The sequence below is a fragment of the Heterocephalus glaber genome, unplaced genomic scaffold, assembly GCF_053883595.1.
Source record: "Heterocephalus glaber isolate CG9 unplaced genomic scaffold, H.glaber_assembly_v1.0 deba00001504, whole genome shotgun sequence".
Classification (NCBI taxonomy): Eukaryota; Metazoa; Chordata; class Mammalia; order Rodentia; family Bathyergidae; genus Heterocephalus; species Heterocephalus glaber.
In genome coordinates, this window is record NW_028258324.1 from 27,482,904 (window position 1) to 27,499,984 (window position 17,081).

General features: G+C 39.3%; 1 long non-coding RNA gene across 1 annotated transcript; it reads right to left on the reverse strand.

Moving 5' to 3' along the window:
- Positions 1-116: 116 nt before the first annotated feature.
- Positions 117-17,074, reverse strand: LOC110347781 (uncharacterized). The gene is made up of 3 exons (XR_002392577.2): positions 16,956-17,074; positions 5,802-5,917; positions 117-3,711 (listed from the first exon to the last, which is right to left on the reverse strand). It is a non-coding gene; the product is annotated as an uncharacterized LOC110347781 (long non-coding RNA).
- Positions 17,075-17,081: the final 7 nt, after the last annotated feature.

Consider the following 17,081-nt stretch of genomic DNA (forward strand, 5'->3'; position numbering starts at 1 on the left):
TGTATTTTCTTTTTGAGACAAGGTCTTGCTATATAGTCCAGGCTGGCCTCAAATTCAACAATCCTGCCTCCACCTCCTGAGTGTTGGGGTTATAGGCATGTGCCACCATGCCTGGCTTGCATATACATAAATTTTTTAGACAGATTGGGCACGTTCATGGTGGTGTGGCCATAAACTACATACATTTTTTTTTAATGATGGTAAATACACACTTCTGTACCCCTGTTTTCTCTTAAAATATTTGAGATCATATCAGTGTATCACCCTTTATATTTACATATATGAATTAAAATATATATGTAAATTTCATAACAATACATTGTATATAATATATCATTTGACCTGAGTTCACAGTGGTGTACATTTAAGTTATAAAACTCAAACAGGGCCAGGGATTTAGCTCAGTGCACCATGCCTGCCTCGCTAGTGCAAGGTCCAGAGTTCGATCCCCAGTACTGGGAGAAAAAAAAATCTGAAACACATATACCTATGTTCAAATAATGAAATGCAAGCCAGGCATGGGGGTGCACACCTGTAATCCAAGCCAAGCATGGTGCACACCTGTAATCTCAAGAGGCGGAGGCAGGAGGATTGCTATGAGTTTAAGGCTAGCCTGAAATACACAGGGAGACCCTGTCTAAAAAACAAATAAAGGGGCCGGGAATTTAGCTCAGTGGTTCTGCCACCTGCCTCGTAAGCACAAGGTCCCTAGTTTGACCCCTGGTACAAAAAAAAAAACCCACATAAAAATAGCAAAATATGAGTGCTTATCCTTGTTCTGGAATTGATTGTGTCCAAATTTTGAGAAATTAAGTTAGTTTCATGGTTGCTCTGTTTGACTGGAGGTCATTTTTGTGTTAGCATTTCTTTGAATTAGTGAAAGAACAGGGATCTTAAGAGTTTTTATTCAGCTGACATTTCAAAGCAGTGCTTGGGTTTCCAGCCATATATAAATACATTAGTATCCAAAGTCAGGCAAACAGGCGAGAACTCATAAGTAAATGTGACAGGCCTTGCTTATCTAGTCTTATAAATACATGTTTTCGGTGTGGTTTTTTTTGGTACCAGGGATCGAACTCGGGACCTTCCGCTTGTGAGGCAGGCGACAGAACCACTGAGCTAAATCCCTGGCCCACTACATGTTTTTTTCCAACAAGAAAGGAGGAAGAGTGAAATAAGCCCATACCAGATACCTAGTTCTCTAGTTCATACTCAGCTACCAAGGCATAAACTCAAACCAGGCTTAAACACATTTTCTTTCAAGTTTTATGGATCGTTTTGTCAAATGTCTACTGAGTACAGTACAAGTGACAAAGGAATACAATCCATTTAGAAATAATAGCATTTCAATTATCATTATTCATAGATGTATTTATTTGTATATTTATAAATTGGTTTGTCTAGGGCTGGGGATGTAGGTCTGGCACAGCACCTGCCTGGCAAGCATGAGGTCCTGTGTTCGATCTCCAGGTACCAAAAAAAAGAAAATTGGTTTGTCTAATGAAGTAGACAAAACTCAAGATGTGTTACCAAAATTTGTGGCCAGGATACATCATAAAAACAAGCATCTAAATTATAGAAATATGAAAATATGGGCGATATTACTGTGCTCACCAGTATTTCTTGTTCTTATCTCCTGGGCATGTGGGAGAATTACACTTTCCCATCCCTTTAAAGTTAGCCAGGGATAAAATGCTTCAACTGATAAAATGTTAGGGAGAAGGGAGGTGTGTCATTTCTAAGCAAAGCATGTTTGTGTTAATAATAATTCTTCATGCCCTTACTCTCCTGTAGTGGACCCTGAGGCCTGTGTTGGGAAGGTTATGTCATAGATGATGGGTCTCGAGTGACCCCAAAAACAAAGTCCCCTTTCTGACTCATGTTTGCTTACAGTATTCGTGAGAAGTAGATACTTGGTTTTTAAACCAGTAAGATTACAGCCACCCTGTCAGTTTCATAACCTTTCTCAGTTTCAGTTTGAGTACCTGGAGGAAAATCAGTTGGGCCAGTTACACAGCCACTGGTCATGGATGTAAAAAGGGATCCCCAGTGGGAAATGGGAAGAACTAGAGCTGAAATAGGATAAAATAAATGTAGGAAAGTGAAAAAGCGAGGATAAGATAAATCAAAGAAATATAATAAAAACAGGGAGAGGAGTGCATTGAATTTTACATACTCTTTTGGTTCAGCAAATTCACCTCTAGGAATTTATCCAAAGGAAATAATTAATAGACCTGGATAAAACTATGCTATAAAAGTTAATCCTTGGGCCAGGGATTTAGCTCAGTGGTTCTGCCACCTGCCTGTCAAGGGCAAGGTTGTGAGTTCAATTCCCAGTACCCCCCCCCACAAAAAAGTTAATCCCAGTAATGTTTATATCAGTAAAATAGAATACCACACAGCCTTTAAAAAATGCTCTAGACCAAAGCTTGGAAAACCACAGCTTCTTGAACTAAATTCTGCCCAACCCAGTTTTTACATTTTTAAATGGGTGAAAAATCAAAATTACTTGATAGTTGAAAATTCTATGAAATTCAGATTTCAGGGTCCATAAGAAAAGTTTTTTGAAAGCATATCTATGCTTTTTGTTTTAAGGTAGTAATTAAACCCAGAGTCTTCACACTGAGCTACATCCCCAGCCCTTTTTTAAATTTAAAATTTAATTTATTTTTTGAGACAGGGTCTCACTAAATTGTCCAGACTGAGTTTGAGCTTGCTATCCTGCCTCAGACTCTCAGAGTGCTGGGATTACATGGGTGCACCACTACACCTGGCTTGTGGGATAGGTTGAACCATTTTAAACATTTCTTACTCAGAAGATTAATGAAATCACGGGCTACCATCCTACTTCAGACAAACTGTTATGCCACTTCTTTAATGCTAAATTGAATATATTTTTAATACTACCTCCATCAAATAAAATACAGTATGCATAAGTCCCAAGTGAAATTTAAATCAGAAAGTCTAATATTTGCTGCAATCCAAAAAGATGAAAAAAGATTTTCTTTTTAAAGTTAAGTTTTAAGGTGAGGATTTTATTTGTGGTTTCTTCAGCTTTCACCTAAAAACAACCCATTAATAGCCATCCTCCTGCCGAGACTAACCCTCCATCAGGTCAGTGGTCACTCATAGGCTCCCACAATAAGATTACCACTGCCGGACAGCTCAGCCCTGAAGTTGCCAAAGTTGTGAAGACTCCACAGCGGCCTCCGGAATGGACGCTGACTGCCTACCCATGGCTGGCCCTGTGAGGCAGGTGTACTGTTAGTGATGGAAGGATGCCATGAGACGTCCACAATTTCAGAGGAAATATTTTCTTTCTCTTCTAGGGGTGGTACTTTCTTTCATTCTTTAGAATGTTGAGGCCCGGGATCATCTGAAGCTGAGAACAGTCTTTGGAAAGCAGCTTGCAGTACTCAGGACAGGAAATGCTGCAACCATGTGTTCTTTATGTATAGCAGAAGGGCTATGCAGTTCCACAGCTGGTGCTCTATGGGAGTTGCTGCTTCAGACCCCACTGCTTCCCTTTTGAGTGCTCCACTGGGAGGCCCTCGCCAGCTCCTCCCCTTACTCCACCCCTGGAATGTCAGGGAAGTGACGGAAACCAAATACTTTGTTTTTTAGGGTTTTCAGGTTTTAGACTACTGGACCTTTTTTTACGTTGTCTTGGATTTGTTGCTTGTGCCACTTTCTTGTCCTGCCACTGAAATCCTGAGAAGAGAGGGGCAAATTTATGTGCTTATGCTATTATGTCAAATTGGAAGTTAATATAAAGCACACATCTAAAAGTTTGTTATATTTATAAATTTTTTAAATTAAAATGTATATTTTTAAATTTTTATCTTTATTGGCACATTTTAGGTAAACATTATGATCCCATTCATCACTGGGAATTTGTACCTGTACATGATAGATCTTAGTTCTTGTTTTTTCCCATTCCCCTGCCCTCCCTTCCATCCCTTCACTCCTATTTACAAAAGTTTGTTTCCATTATTTCCTTCTTATATTTTTTTCTTTCCCTTCTCCCCCCACCCGACTTTCCCTGCCCTTTTGAACATTTGCTTCCTATTTCACATTATCTATTATACATTTTGGTCCTCATTTACACTTTCAGTTTCTCATACCAGACAGACAATTTGGTATTTACACATGTGTGTCCTATTTATTTCACTTAAGAATATGGCCTTGATATGCATCCATTTAGCTATAAATGTCTCTAGTTTATCATTCTTTATCGCTGAATATTACTCCACTTTATAAAAAAAAAAACAAACCACATCTTCTTTATCCAGTCAACCAGTTGACAGGCATTTAGGCTGTTTCCAAGACTTAGCTATTACATACCGTGCTGCTATAAACATAGGTGCACATATTCAGCCACCTCATTTTTGACAAAGGAGCCAAACATCTTCACTGGAGGAAAGATAGCCTCTTTAATAAATAGTGCTGGAAAAACTGCCCAAAGATTAAAAGTAGACCCATATCTCTCACCATGCACTAAACTAAAATTGAAATGAATCAAAGATCTTAATATCAAAACAGAAACACTAAACCTGTTAGAAGATAGATTAGGTAGAACTCTTGAAGACATTGACGTAGGAAAAGATTTCACAAAACCTCAGTCACATGTGAACTAGTGCAAAGAATCAACAAGTGGGATCACTTATTAAAAAGCTTCTGCACAGCAAGAGAAACCGCTAACAAAGTTAAGAGACAACCCACAATATGGGGGGGGGGGGGGGATTGACCAGCTCTTCATCAGACAAAGGTCTACTATTTAGAATATATAAAGAACTTAAAAAAAATCAGACCTCTCAAATTTAAAGATCCAGTCCGAAGCTGGGCATCTGAAATGAACAGACATTTCTCAGACAAAGAAGTAGAAATAAGAAATAAACATGAAAAAAATGTTCAACATCACTGGTCATTCAAGAGATGCAAATAAAAACAAGGCTGAGATTTCACCTCACTCCAGAAAGAATGGCTGCTATCAAGAAATCAACCAATAGCAAATGCTGGCGGGGGTGTGGAGAAAAAGGAAGCCTGCTCCACTGCTGGTGAAAGTGTAGACTGGTGTAACCACTGTGGAAATCAGTGTGTAGATTCCTCAAAAAACTAGGATTAGGGCAGGGATTTAGCTCAGTGTTTCCGCCGCCTGCCTCGAAAGCTCGAGGTCCTTAGTTCAATCTCCGGTACAAAAAAAAACAAAAACAAAACACTAGGATTAGAAGCTTCATTTGACCCAGCTATTCCTCTGATGAGTATCTTCCCAAAAGAATTAAAAGCATCATACCACAGGTGATATATATTTACTTTTAAAATGAATTTGAAAATGATATTCTAAATAGACATCAATCTCCCTAGCTTATTTCCTTTCCAAAAATTCCTCCTGTGTGACTTATGTTCCCATTTGATCCCCATTTAATCAATATTACCTGGGTGACTGTACTTGTAATCTTATTGGTTGATCATGGTTTTGTCCCATCTCATGCCCACCTTGTGATTTTTTCCATTGGATCTTATAGTTTTGTTCCACTTTGTACCCGGCTCACCTCATGGTTTTGCCCCATAAAACACCTTTGAGAAGCGGGGATGGGCAGGCAACCCACTTTCTGGTCCCCCTTCTGTCTCAGAAGCTATCTTTCAATAAATTTTTCCTACTCTTAAAAAAAAAAAAAAAAGCATTTTATTCGCATTTCCTCATATGGCCACTAGAGGGTTCCAAAGATTAACAGTATAATATAGGGAAAATGATGAGGAATTAGAAATTTTAGAACATTTCTTGAAAATATATTACTAACGTGAAAACTTGTCAGTTTGCTGGCATTGGTGGTGCACATATGTAGTCCCAGCACTCTGGGAGACCAGGGATGGAGGATCACAAGTTTGAGCCCAGCCTGGGCAATATAGCAAGACCCTGTTTCAAAAATAAAAAGTAGATTGTCATTTTAGTAGCCTGAATTACCATTCTTTATGTTCTCATTATCAAAGTCCTTAAGCTGGGCATGGTGGCTCACACCTGTAATCCCAGCACTGAGGAAGCTGAGGACTGTCAAGAGTTCAAAGCCAGGAGGACTGTCAGGAGGACTGTCAGGACTGTCAAGAGTTCAAAGCCAGCCTGAACTAATAGGAGATTGTGTCACAAAAACAAAAACTTCCTTGAGTTATCCCTTCTAGCCCCTGCAATGAGACTTACTCCCATAATTCCTAAACTTGACCTCTATTAAGTGATTTGTTGACTGCAAATGAGTTGTTTACCCATAGAGTATTACAAACAATCATTGGTGGTGAGGTGGGCCTCTGAAAACCTTAAATAGGCTACCCTATTTTGTTATTGTTTGGCTCCCTTTCAAAGAACTTGAAATCTCTGGCTTGTGCCTAGTCTTCTAGTTTGTCAATCATATCAGAGATAATCCATTCATACTTACTTGATTGAAGTAATACATTTAGATCACAAAACTCAAGCAGACATTGCATTTTAAGTACAGCCCATGAAAGGCTTTCAAGGAATTTCAAGTGGAGAGTGATAACATGGTCAGTGGTAGAGATGTGATCTGTCAACATAAGGCACAGAAGTAGGACCAGTTACATAATTGTAACTGGTGCCCACTACAAAATAGAAAGGTGGAGGGGCCGGGGATTTAGCTCAGTGGTTCTGCCTCCTGCCTCGAAAGCACAAGGACCCAAGTTCAATCCCCTGTACCAAAATAGAAATGTGGAGCTCCTTGTTTTCAAAACAGTGACAGCACAACATGAAACCAAGCCCAGGGCCCTGTGCAGCTGCATAGACACTAGTGAGATTCCAGCTCCCTCTGATATATAGAAAGGCACCTGAGTTTGTTCCTGGATATCCCTGTTTCCTGGAGGGAAAGAGGTAAAAGTGAAACCTACCAAAACTGCAGCAGTCTCTGGAGATGCTGAGAAAAAGAGGTTTTTGTTTTCTACTTCTTTTTTCTCTATTACCAAAGTAACATATGTTTATATAGAAGAAAATATAGCCAAGCAAAACATTTTTGTCTATATCTTCCTTCTTATGTACTTTTAAAATATAAAGACAGCAATATGGTAAGATTTTGCTATTTTGCTGTTTTAATAACATGATGTCTTGGGCTGGGGTTGTATCTTGGTAGAGCACTGCCCACATGAGCTAGACCCTGGGTTAAATTCCCAGTATCACAAAACAACACCTAACTTTTTCCTTAACACTATATTTTGATATTGTATTTTTTCTTTTTTTATCCTTTAATGTATTTTTTCATTTTTATTGGTACATTTTAGATATACATAATAACATTGATATACATAATGTACATAATGATAATACTCATCGTATGTTACCTGTACATGCTATATCTTGCTTCTTTTTTCTCATTCCTCTCCCATTCCTTCAACCCCTCTTCTCCTCATTTACAAAAGCTTTGTTTCCATTCCTTCTATTCTCTTTTTTTCTTGTCTCTTCCTTTCCTGTCTTATTTTTCATTGAATAGCCTAGAAAATTTTATTTTTGTCAAGATTTCACTATGTATCCCAGGCTCATCTTGAACAAGATCCTCCTGCTCTGCCTCCCAGGTACTGGGATTAGAAGCATGAACCACCACACCTGGTTATTTTTTAACTTGTTGCAATACCTAGAATTGAACAAAAGGGCATTCTGCCACCAAGCTACATCCTCAGTCATTATTATTATTATTATTACTATTTTTTTTTTGGTACTGGGGATCAAACTCCGGACCTTGCACTTGCACGGCAGGCACCAGAAACACTGAGCTGAATCCCCGGCCTGTGTTATTACTATTACTAGAGACAATCTGACTAAATCACCCAGGCTGGGCTTGAACTTGTGACCCTCCTGCCTCTGCTTTCCAAGTGCTATAATTACAGCTACGTACCATGTCTGACTTGGCTTTTTATATACTCTTTGAGTACGTGTTCATGAAAAGAGGATAAAATTTTAAAGATATAAAAGTTATTCATGAAATAAAAACAAGATCTCTTCCTCTGTACCCTTGTTACCCAGTTCCCTTCTCAAGAATCAGCCACTTCTTGGTTCCTTGTACATAACCCTGGATACAATTTATACTAATATAAAAAGTTATAAATCATTTTTCTTTGTTGAAATGCCATTAAATTAACACACCATGATTTAACTATATCAGTAACAATACTGAAATTGTTTCAGGTTTATTTATTTATTAAGGTAACATTGTTAGGAATATTTTTGTAACTAAAATCTTAACTTTTAGGATAGATTTAGAAGTGCAATTGTTGGGTGAAAGTTTATGAACATTTTAAGACTGGTTTTATGTTGACAGATTGTGATCAGAACTGTATTTTTTTTTTTTTTTTTTGGTACCAGGGATCGAACTCGGGTCCTTGCACTTGCGCAGCAGGCGGAGAAACCACTGAGCTAAATCCCCGGCCCTGTACATTTTTTTATTAGAGTATTTTTTCACATTCTCAGCAGCTTGTATAATACAGTCCCCATTCCCCATAATGTCATCAACATTGACTCTGGTCTTCTTCTCTTCCATAGTTATTACAACTTGATAAGTGAATATCTCTTGTTTCCCTGAGCAGTTTCTTCCAAGGCCAAAGACTCTCCAGGTTCTTTACTATTCTGTATTCCCTTAACTCCTCCTATGTCTTCATTTTAGAGGTCCCATAACCTCCCCAATTCAGTGACCAGGCAGAAGGACTCACAAGATGGAATAGCAAGCAGTACTCGTGATAAAGGCTTATTACAGCAAAGGATATAGAGCAAAAGTGTCAGGGGGGAGATGGATTTCAAGAGAGCCCAGAAAGGCCAAGTAACAGGCTGGTTGGATCCTCATTTCTTGAGGGAGGCACACAGGAATTCACATTCATTCTTTCTCCCACCCACTTCTCCCCCCCCCGGCCCCCTTCCCTTTCTTTCTCTCTCTGATGGTGTGTAGTATGTTGCTGCCTGGCATAGCCCCTTTGAGTTTCAGGTCTGTGGCTTTTATAGAGAGGCTGGTAACTTAGCTATATCCTGCTACTGGCCATAGCAATTGAAACTTAAGACTCTTAATGATAAAATGAGATATACATCATCAGTTTTGATGTCTGTACAAAGGACCCTGATGTATTAGGATTTTCAAAGAAACAGAACCATGAGGAAATAGATGACAGATAGATAGATAGATAGATAGATAGATAGATAGATAGATAGATAGATGAAATGCATTTTGATGGATTGGCTCATATGGTTATCCAGGCTGACCAGACCTAGGATCTGCCATCTGCAAACCAAAGTAGCAGAAAAAGTCCTGAGAATGAGAGGAACCAGTCTAAAGGCAATGATACAAGTTCCAAGCCCAAGACAAGGAACATTGATGCCCATAGTCCAAGTGCAGGAAAAGGTCCCAGCTCTAGCAGAGTGAAGAAATTCACCTTTTCTCCCCACTTTTTTGCTCTGTTTAGGCCTTTGGGGGCTAGACGACACCCATCCACACTGGGAGGCCAATCTTCTTATTTAGTCTACCAAGTTAAATGCTGATCTCTTCTAGGAACATCCTCACAGACACACCTAGTATGTTGTCTTACCAGCTACCTCGGTATCCCTTAGTCAGCCTGACACATACAATTAATCATCACACTTAAACTAGTACGGCATGGTTCATTGCTGCAAGTGTTTATGACAAAATCATAAATCAATAACATTCTGAACAAAGCTTTCCCAAGGGATGGTCAAAAATTCTTCATGTTTCCAGATTTACTTGCAGACAGCAAAAAGTAACTAGACCTGCTGTGTTAAGTTTCTTTACCCTGACTCTTGCCACCCCAACTGTTTTTAGGGTTTGTTATTATTGTTGTGTATTAGTGTAAAATGAGTTGCTACATCTAAAAGGTTTAAGAATAAAGTTTACCTCATGTAATAGTTCTAAGCCAACTTCAACATGGAGTTTCTAAGGTTATTCAGCACAGATGGGGAAGGACTGGAAGTCCACAGAGAGCAGGTGCTTCTTGAACAAGGGGCGTAGCTTAGTCATATGACCACATCTAGCTGCAAAGGGGCTTGTAACTATAGTCCCTGACTGGGCCACCAGTACCAGCCACATTTCTGTATTACTATGGAACAACACCAAATTTTTTTTTGGTACCAGGGATCGAACTCGGGTCCTTGCACTTGAGCAGCAGGCGGCGAAACCACTGAGCTAAATCCTCAGCCCCAACAACAGCAAATGTTGTCTATGTGTCAATAGTGAGGGGTCCATGCCTGATGCTACTGTAACAGGGGCCCAGTGCCTGGGCCTGCAGATGCCCAATGAATAACTAAAATTGGGACAAAGCTTGGTATCTCTACCTTCATTTTTGTATTTGTCTCCTTTATTACCTTAAAACTTTGGACCAGATCCCTGCTTAACTCTACACATAAGCATGATAATCACTTTAAAAGTGATACAAGGATAATTAGCCCTAAATTTACCTAACCTATCTTATCCTCCTTTAAGACTGAGGGCACCAAGCTAAGATGAATGGATAAAGCAAAAGTGGTATTTATACACAATGGAGTACTACTCTGCCATAAAGAAGAACAAATGAGTCATTTGTAGGAAAATGGATGCACCTTGAAACCATATTAAGTGAAATAAATCAGGCACACAAGTTTAAATATCACATTGTTTCTGTTATATGAGAAAACCAAAGTATTTTTTAAAAGAACAAAATAAAAGATAACAGGAAATAGATCTTTTGCTTATGGGAAGGGGACCATGAAATGGAGGGAAGGGAGACAAAGGGATAATTAAGTACATGTACCAACTCCCCAGGATGAATGTAATCATTATTTACTACAAATATATATTAATAAAAAAAAGTAATTTTCAGGATTTTCAGGGACATTTAATGTCCGCCTTCTACAATGTCCAGTTCCAGACCGCTTGTAGTAATGCCTAGAAACTCTCCAGTCATTACCCTAAACCTGTAGTCACCCCAGATTGCAGGAAAAGCACAGCCTCAAAGAACACCCCATGATGAGGTCACCCCTCTAAAGCGGGTAATTTCCCATGATGAGACAGGGGCCTGCATCTGGGATGGACACAGAACTGGCCCCTCAAGCAACGACAGTTCTGTCAGAATCTTGCGGAAGCAGTCTTGAGGTAGCAGTCAGTCAGGCCACATTATGACCAGGATTATCTACCCTGCTAGTTATGTGAACCCCCAACTCTTGCCTCTGTTCCTCTTTTCTATAAAACTGAAAGGTTTCTGTTGGCCCCTTGAAGATAATTCTTGAACCTCTTCCTTTATTTGTACTCCTGGTATGGCTGGGCTGATTAAAATTCCTTTCCTGCCCTTCACCACTGTTGTCATTTTTTGTTTGTTTGTTTTCATAGAGTCTCATTATGATTTGTGATCCTGCTGCCTCAGCCTCCCAAGTGGGATTACAGGGCTGCTCTACAATGCCCAGCTGCTTGTCTCCTCGATGGATGTTATGGAATGGGTGGCTGAGTCTACTTTGTTGAGACTCCCAGAGCCAAGGCTTTAGCCCCAAAACTGGTAATACTTTTACCATTCTACTTGTTCTTATATTTTAGCCCTGTGTTTTTAAATCACAGGACTTCTAAAGCCCCTGTTCCAGAATTTTTATCCTAGGCCTTTTACTCTAGCCTCTTCCTGGTACAAAGTTCTGGCCATGCTTCTGAGCTCCTGGCCTCAATCTCTGTCTGGCTAGGGTTATCCCACCTGAGTAATTGCCTCCCAGATACTGACAGTCTAGTATTTGAATTGCTAGTACAGTATTGTCTGTCTATAATTCTACATTTGAGAGTGGGGGCGGAAGTGGCAACAGTTAGAAAACCTATGCCAGGCTTAAGGCAATAAAGAAGGTGTATGGCTCTAAGTTAATGTTCTTGGTTTGCAAACAATCAAAAATATGTGGTAGTGAATATAATCAAAAGAAAAGGTAACGAATAAGACTGTGGAGGCCCAGTATGATGGTGCATGCTTATAATCCCAGCACTGAGGAGGCTGAGGCAGAAGGATTGATTTGAGTTCAGAAGCATCCTGGGTTATTCATTGAGTTCAAAACCAGCCTGAATTACTGAGAGAGGGACCCTGTCTTTAAAAACAAAACAAAACAAACCCCTGGAAAGGACCAGAACCAGAGTAATTTGGGGTCTAGAGTCTTCCTCATTGTTCTTTACTGGAATTAATAAACTTCAGTAGTGTTTGCTTGGGACACAGACAAGTGTGACTAGGAAAATTTTGGACATCTTAATTGACAGTCCCAAGACTGTGCACAAAGGGGTCCAGCTGGTACCCCAGAAGAAAAACTGGAGAGATCATATTATCAGAGGTAGAAGGAAGAGAGAAAAACACGTATTCACTTTATTAAAATTATGAAGAAGGTACCTTCAAAACACCAAACATCTTTTCTCTTAGCCATAGTAAGGGACTGCTTTTTTTTTTTTTTTTAAGTTAAAGCTGATTTGTTCGTTTAAACAATTTTTATTAGACACGTTTTTTAGTACATAGTGATTACATTCATCTTGAGGACTTAATACATGGACATAATATAGCTTAATTCTATTTGCTTCTCCTTCCCAAGACTGCTTGCTTGTTTTTTTCTCTTTTCTTTTTTTTGCTATGCAAGACACAGTTTTTGGTGGTGTCATTTAATTTTTATTTTTTATTAGTACATGTTTGTAGTGTAACCAATTCTCTCCTACCTCTGGGCTCTTGTCCTGAAAATGACAAAGCCTGAAGTCCATGGACACAGCATTGGGGAAAAAACTGAGTATACACTGGTACCTCAGTTCACGAACTTGATTCTTTCCATGATTCTGATTGCAAACCAAGTTGGACAAGACAGATCAAGCCGGGCACAGTGGCACATGTCTGTAATCCCAGCTAAGGCAGGAAGATCGCCTCGAGTTTAAGGCCAGTCTGGGCTACACTGTTAGTTCAAGGCCAGCCTGAACTACATGGCGAGACCCTGTCTCAAAAAAGCTGAAAGGAAAACAAACAAACAAACAAACAAACAAAAAAACTAAGCAAATTCAATTAGGTTCAATGTTGACCCTATGGAAAAATTTTTTTTCATTCTTGTCCAGTTTAGTTTGGGACCAGAAACCAGGAGAGAATTGAGTTCATGAACCAAGGCATAGCTGTAGTTTATTATAAAGAACAAAGAAAAGCTCTTGCTAACCAAGAAGTGCTCCAAGTGAGGACACTGTGGTAGCACCCAAATTCAGGGATTTATATATAAGTTAGTGAGCTGTTTTGGTGGACTCTAGAAAATGAAACCAAAAAAAGACGTGGTTTGGTCAAACTTTCCCTGCTCCCCTGCCCTCCAGCTTTCCATGTCACACTTCAGTGAGCTTCTGTGGGGCGTAGAGTATGAAAGATTATTCCTGGACGAGATTTAGTTCAGTCACCGGTAGGCCTGGAGGGGCTGCCTCAAAGTAGAGCACCCTGAGTTAGTTAGGGAGACTCCCAGGAGTAGCACCAAAGCTGAGAACTTTCGGGCTTTCAGAATATCAGTGTAAGGAGAGGGAAAAAAAAGGAAAGCAGTTTGGGTAAGAAGCTGTCTCAAGACTAGGCAGTTTTTGGGGGGAAAGGGGAAGGACAATGACTAGACACAAGATGCCTCACTAATCTAAACTTCTTGTTTAACCATTCACTCCTCACAGAAGCTGAACTTTTGCCCTTCATTTTAACCTTTCACTCCTTGCCCAATTCCTACCTCTTTTCTATTGTGTTCTCATTTTGCCAGGGCTTATCTGCATTTATTCAGGTCCTTATCCTACCTGCCTATTGTTTCTATTGTTTGTCTATCTCCGGGGCTCAGTAGTACATAACGATCACGTTCCATGTGGAGAGTTGGTGCATGTACAAAACACACAATAGTTCTTTTTCCATCCCTTTTCCCGCCTTCCTGTCTCCCCTCCTTCCCTCCAGATCTTGGTCCCCTTCTCATATGCAAAAGATCTCTCTGGCTATTTCCCTTTTTTCTTTCTTTTTTTTTTTTTTTTTTGGTACCAGAGATAGAACTTGGGACCTTGTGCTTGCAAGGCAGGCAGCAGAACCACTGGGCTAAATCCCCAGCCCTCCCATTATCTTTTATTTTGCTATTTATATTTTTGGTTTCTTGTTTAAGGGAACCATGCAATATTTAACCCCGTGTGTCTGATTTATTTCACTTAACATTATGGTCCATTTTCCTACAAATGCTCAAGTTTACCCTTCTGTATGGAATAGTACTCCATCGTGAATAAGTACCACATTTTCTTTATCCATTCATCTTCTGATAGACATATAGGCTGCATCCAAGAATAAGCTATTTTGGATTGTGTTGCTATAAGTATGGGTATACATGCATCTCTGCAATATAATGTATTTAACTCTTTTTTTTTTTTTTGGTACCGGGGATCGAACTTGGGTCCTTGTGCTTTCGAGGCAGGCAGCAGAACCACTGAGCTAAATTCCCGGCCCCCAATGTATTTAACTCTTTCAGGAAGATACCTAGAAGGAGAATAGCTGGGTCGAATAGAATAAATTAGAATAAATTTCTAATTTTAGTTTCTTGAGGACTCTCCATTCTGATTTCCATAATGGTTGTACTTGTTTATAGTCCAACTGACAATGCAGAAAGGTTCCTCTTTCTTGGGTCCCCATTAGTATCTGTTATTATTTGATTTCTTGATGATAACAATTCTTCCTGGAGTAGTAAAATGGAATCTCAGTGTTTTGTTTTTGTTGTGGTTTTTTTTGATACTGGGACTTGAACTCAGGACCTTGCACTTGTGAGACAGGCGACAGAACCACTGAGCTAAATCCCCAGCCTCTCAGTGCTGTTTTAATTTGCATCTCTCTAACGGCCAGAGATGTTGAACATTTTTTAATGTATTTATTGGCCATTTGTACTTCTTCTGAGAAGTGTGTTAATTTCAGTTGCCCATTTTTGATTGTCTTTTATTTTGAGGGTGTCTAATTTTTCTGATTTCTTTCTATATTCTAAATGATAGTTCTTTGACTGAGGTATAGCTAGCAAAAAATTTTTCCCATTCTGTAGGTTGTCTCTTCAATCTGTTGGTTATTTCCTTAGCTGTGCTGAAGCTTTTTGATATTATCCCATTTGATTTTTGATGTTATTTCTTTTGCAATTGGAGTTCTGTTCAGAAAGTCCTTGCCTATGTATATTTCTTCAATAGTTTTGGCTAGGTTATATTCCAGAAGAGTAAGTTTTTTTGTTCTAACATTTAGACCTTTGATCCATTTTGATTTTAGTTTACCACATGGTGAGATATATGGGTCCAGATTCAATCTTCTGTAAGTGAATATGTGGTTTTCTCTCATCATTTATAGTATTAAAGAGGCTATTTCTCTTCCAGTATGTTTTTGGCCCCTTTGTCAAAGATCAGCTAGCTGAATAACCTGGGGTTGTTTCTACACCCTCTATTCTGTTCCACTGATCCACATGTCTGTTTTTCTGCCAGTACCATGCTGTTTTTATCACTGTAGCTTCATAGTATAAGTTGATATCGGGGATTATGATGCTTTGTGCTTTGCTCTTCCCAGGACTGCTCTCTTTCCCATTTAAACTTTACATAATCTCCTCTCCCTAAATATAAGATTTATTGAAAACACCTACTCATAGGTATCCCAGCACCCTTTCTCAAAAAATTTAATCAAGATCCAGATTCTACCATAGTATTTTCCTAATACCCCATTACTGAGACTTCCCATGGTTCCCTATGGCATATATTCACTCTTGCTGCAATGAATCTATCCAAGTTGTTCAACTAGTGATGTGTTCTTGGTCTCAGTCTTTGACAGGACCAGAAGAAGTTATTAATAAGAGAAATTTGAACACTGACTGGATATTTGATATTAAGCAATTAATTTTTTAATGCCTGGTCATTCTTTTTTACATACATATTTAATTATAGATTAAATGATCTCATCTAAGATTTGCAAAATGCCAGTTATTGTTAATTTTAAAGCTGGTTGATAGAAAAGTAATTATTCTATTGATATAGGGAGAAGAGATTAACTCCCAAACCTACTAGATACCAAAACTCAAGTTCGTGTCCTCCAAAATCGAAGAATGAATTCTAGGAACGACAGAGCGTAAGAGTAGGAAAAATTTACTGGGAGAAAGAAAGCTTCTGTCTAAGAGAGACTGAAGGGGGACCGGAAAGTGGGTTGCCCGCTCACCCCACTTTTCAAAGATTTTTATACAGCAAAGCCATGTGGTGAGGCGAGTACAAAGTGGGACAAAACTATAAGACCCAAAGGAAATTTACAAGGTGGGCATGAGGTGGGACAAAACCATGACCAACCAATAAGATTACAAGTACAGTCACCCACGTAATACTAATTAAATGGGGGTCAAATAGGGAAGCAAGTCACGTAGCAAGCATACAAGGATTTTCAGTAAGAATGGGGGTCAGGGATATTTTCTGGAGAGGCTGGGTTAAGACCTTGACCCCCCACCCAGGTGACTGATACCTATTTAGAATATCAATCACTGCTATTTTTCCCCAGGGGAAGCACAAGGATGTGCAGTTTCTCTCCTTTTACAATTCTGGCCTTCAATGAATGTGTCTTGATTGTCCTCCATGTTGGCTCCTTGCTGTGTTGGCTCCTGGAGGGCTGGTCCTATCTAACTGCACACAAGATACCTAATTATCTTACCTATCTGCAATATTATTCTTCTATATGTCTGAAACTTTCCACAAGTTTTCTAAAAATTATTTACAATATTCTTTTATGAAAGAGATATTATAAGACCAAAGGAAAAGCCATAAAAATTTTTGAGCATTACGGTTCAGTTCAGAGGGTCAAGACATTCCATTACTTCTCTCCCATGTCAATTAGGGCGGTCAAGTGGAAGCATGTGTACTTGTCTCAGACAGCTAAATGTCTGAATTAATAAAACTAGTGGTAGTGTTCAAGCCGCCGGACGCAACAATTAATGACTCCTCTGATACCTCACTAGCTTCTTTGCTCCCTTTCCACTTCCCTCTTCCTTTCCCTCCCGCCTCTGCACACTGGCAATATGGAGGCGGGCCAGGACGGAGAAAACAGGTCAGCTCTCCTTCCCCGAGTGTGCGCAA